Here is a 4,692-nt window from a genome sequence, read left to right on the forward strand (position 1 = left end):
TAAAAAGAGATGTATAAGTAATTTCTGGGTATTAGAGGTAACAAGCGTTAAACATGTCAAATAGCGTTTCCAGCAGAATGAGATCTGTCTTTCACTGTGATCTTGCACATGCGCAGAACTTAAAAGAAAAAGGCACACTCATTTTCTAGTGACCGCCCGATCATTAAAATATTCGTATCTCTCGCAAACGTACAAAGACCTCTCGTATCTATAAAACAGCGTTGGAAGCTAATAAAATGGCCAGAAAATTCTTTTAACAGAGTTTTCACGATAACGGAGACACGCAATTAAGATACTTGGTGTCGTCATTAAATAGCTTCTTTTCCAAACATAACAGCCAGTGCATGTGAAACGGAGCTACCAAATACTACCATGGCGGGTAGCGTTTCCAAGCTCATGCGATCAACATGGGGCCAACGATTTAATGAGTAAGTTCCTTTACACGGTCACATTTTAAAAGACAGCCATAATGCCATATGCTGAGAACGTTTCTGCTCGACTCTCTTGCCTGTCGTTATGCTCGCTTTATTCTCGTTTGTGTTGAGTTGTTACACTCAACTTGATTCATGTCTGACTTGTGTCGCCGGATCACCTCCAAACGTGAGGCGGCCAGGGCTCACTTTATAGACAGGTGCAGCTATAAAGAAAACAGCCAAGCTTGCTCCAGTACATCAGCATGTTACGGTTGCTTTTCAACATGATTGAAAGGCAACCGTAACAATGAATCCGAGTTCCATTCGCAGGAGAGTGTCCTCGTTCAGACACCAGAGTGTGCTCCCGTCTCTGACTGATTGCTCGCTGAGTAAGCGTCGGCGGCCGCTCTCCTTGTACAAACACTATCAATAAATCCTAATTTTCATTTCCCCGCACTCTCATGCAATCCCTTGCCGAAGCAGAAAGCCGTTATGAGCTAAAGTCGATGGGATATTAAACTTGAACGCACGTATTGCGGTTACATGAAGATGAGAGCATGGTAGGGCAAACTTAAACTATTTCTTACACGATCTTAACGATGGACATAAACTGGAAAAGCTGGCACAATACTGAAAAACCATTTCTGACTACAAAGGTATCAGCTGGTCAAAGGCCACTGCAAACGTAGTTTTTCCACCTAATTTCACTTAACTGAAAATTTGAAAAACAATTTATATTCGAAACCCTTTGCACAACAATTTCCTCAACTTTAATTAATATAGTGTACGTTTGAGAGCTGCACTGTGTGGTAAAGACTTTCGCAGCATTTTTATTATCGAAGAAGCTCTGACAAAAGCTGAAAAAGTCGGACATTCTGCGCATACAAAATACATACATTCGACTGTACTTGCGTAAGTGCGAACACATACATACACGCATGCATGCATACATAAATACATACATGCGTACATACATACGTATTCTACATACATACAATACATACAATACATACAATACATACATACATACATACATACATACATACATACATACATACATACATACATACATACATACATACATACATACATACATACATGCATACATACATACATACATACATACATACATACATACATACATACATACACTAAACAAGTCTGTGAAATCAGTTCTGTAAATACAGACACAGATTGCATACAGATTGTCTGTCTGCAAATCAAAGGTAAGGTCTTTTTAGATGATTTTGAGCCCTTAATGAATCAAACTTCTACAAATATATGGTAGAATTTGTGTTATTCTCTGAAAGGAGTTCAGCTTACATCATAAAGTTAAGGCAACTGGAAGCAATTACTTTTCTCTGAATCAAGCGACGGCCTTGTCCACGCATCATCGTGATAAGTGAACATATTACAGTCGACATCGAGAATACTAATGTAGCCTTGATACTAAAAATCATATCTTTCAAAAAGATTACTATCTGAAGCCGAGCCTTTCCCTAAAGTCTTATCTTTGACTAGAAGGCTTGGTTCTGACGTAATGACGGTCATACATCCGGACACGAAACTTTGTTGTGTTGTTATTTATAGAATGTCGCCTTTAGCCTCTCAAGACAGCAATAGTCATAAAATATGCCTTCCGACACAGATGTTTTGTGACATTGCTTTCTGACAATAGATCTTTTCGTTTCAAGTTCTCAATTATGCCGCTCAACTATCATATCGTCACGAAATCACAACAATATCTTCATCTGCGGCGTCACATCACAGGTAGCTGTGACTGTAACTGCCAGCGACGTTTTGTTCAAATAGCATCAATCATGCAATAATATAACTCTTTTCCTGTACATGTCTCGACACACATGGCCCCATAGCCTGCCTCTTCAAAACACCGGTATCCGCAGTTTAACACAGAATTCCGCTGTACTATTTCCCCTCCTTTATCTTCACCTTACGACCCGTCTGCTCTTTCTGGGTCGATCCTGTCGTCTATACCTCTCAGTCTATTCGTCCATCTGTTGTGTAACTTACTTCAAACTTATTTCGCCCGGTCTGCAATCTTACTATCAGGCAAAGCCCTACCTGTCGAGTGACAGCAAGACCATACACTGAAATGTAAAATTCATTCCTATCAGAAAGCGTCAAAGCAAACGTCAAAGGAGTTCACATTTCGCATGCCGAAGTGTATCGCAAGCATTTTCACGAAAAGATCTCTACGTTAGAACAGAAGGTTGTCAAACAGACGGACAGATAGATAGACTTTGATGATAATATTAGCTGAAGAAACCGTCTTTTCAGGATGATCGCGAATAACATATGATGTGTAAAACATTTGAATTAACTTATATAGCATTCGATGAAGGACTTTACAGTTGACAGTTAAAACTTGCAAGCTTTCGTTGTTTTCCGAGAAAACGTTACCGGTACTGTACATGTATATAAATAGAATTGTTCCCGCAACTTGATTAGGTTTGCACTCATGTACATGTCGTCTTGTAGGCGGGTCACTTTCAGAACGATTTCTAGCGGAAGTAGGCCGTTCAAAAATAGAGTCACTATACTGTACTACAGAATTACAACTCACGAGTCTCCCTAAGTACAATTGGAAAAAAAGTGTCCCAAGTAATACCGGTTACATCGTCCCAGACCTGTGTGACGTCAATGACCTAGATTATATTTATGTGACCTACTTCGTGTCGCAAAGTGGACTTCATTTCAGATCCGGGGTGCGGTGCCCACCTTGCACAAACACCACTGTGGTTTTACACAACAGAGTAATAAATGTTATAATGAAGTACACACCCACACCCTGTCAACGCATAAACAAAATGATGAGGTCTTAGGTGTACGTAGAAACGGGACTGATTGATTTGACGCCCCATCATTTTTGAAAAGAAAATAGAAGTTTGGATCATAATTGTACCCATCAAGCCTACCGACACAGATTGAATGCGCGCTTTAAAGGGCAAAGTTAAAATTGAGATGAAACTCACAGACAAGTTTCTATCACTGGGCATCCGTTTCATACGTACAATCTGACAAGACTAAAATGTAATAATTGTATTTTCAAGACTCGTCGAAAAAAGAATCCCACGTTACCTATTTCTACTCTCTGCACTACCGGAAAGTCTTTTGAAAAAAGTTAGATAGAGAAGGTAGCAGATAAAACTAAATTATTAAAGAAGGATTATATGACCGAACAGAAAGCCACATATATTCATAATTTGCTGACTAACTTTTTTGTGTGTGTATAATTATCCAAACGTTCAGTAATCAAATAGCAGAAAACAATTAACTTTACCGTGGTTTATTGTTCTAACCTCTACTACTAAACCAAGATCTCTCTTTGCCGTGACATTTTGACTATTCAATATCTATAATATGTCACGAAAGGAAATCTCTCCGTTTTTGACGAGATCAGCAAATATAATGTCACTGAATTTCTGTTAAGTCATATTCCATCATAATTTTACTCAATCTCCTTTGCTGACTGTGTTTACCGTTTTATTTGTAAATTTACTAATTATAAGCTGACGAGTACGAGGAGGTTTCTGGAACAAAACCGTACAGGTGGCGGTAAAACTCCGAGGTCCGCAAGGCCGAGAAGTTTTACCGCAAACCATAAATTCCTTAGACATGAGTGTTCTTCAATAGCATTTTAATATACTACGTTCACACAACACAGTGTATGTCACCTCCAGGGCTGCCCTTGTTTAAAAAAAAAACAATGTGAAAACATACTGTCGGTCCCATTTGACGCCCTCGAACGAGGTCGAACAGTGACTCAGAGGCGGGAGATTCAAATACAGTGTGAAAGAACAAGGACCAAATTTGTTCTTTTCTTATCACAATCTTGCGCAGGCCCGTGACCTCGGTATGAACGTAGCAATGGTGTGTCGGGCAACTGATACTTAGATTTTTAAAAACAATTTCTGGTTGAAAGGAATATATAGGCACATCGACATTCAAGTCATGCTTGTCACGATTAAGTCGAAAACTCCGAGTAGGACAAAGTTCAGGAACGCTCTAGAGGACCTTTTAGTAATTATGATGGATTTCTGCTTTCAATGCCCTCTTGATCCGATATTTCTTATTATTTGCACCGTCTCCTAATTTTTGAATTATGGATATCTTATGTCACTATAGTTAACTCAGCCAGCTATGAGGGTGTTGGTCGGAGGGTCAGTTTTTACAATATTGCGCTCGGGGAAGGAGCACATTTTGCAAATAGCCTGGGGAGGTCACATTTTACATTTGCCAATTCTATCACGAAAACAAT

This window comes from Ptychodera flava, chromosome 6 (assembly GCF_041260155.1).
Source record: "Ptychodera flava strain L36383 chromosome 6, AS_Pfla_20210202, whole genome shotgun sequence".
NCBI lineage: Eukaryota > Metazoa > Hemichordata > Enteropneusta > Ptychoderidae > Ptychodera > Ptychodera flava.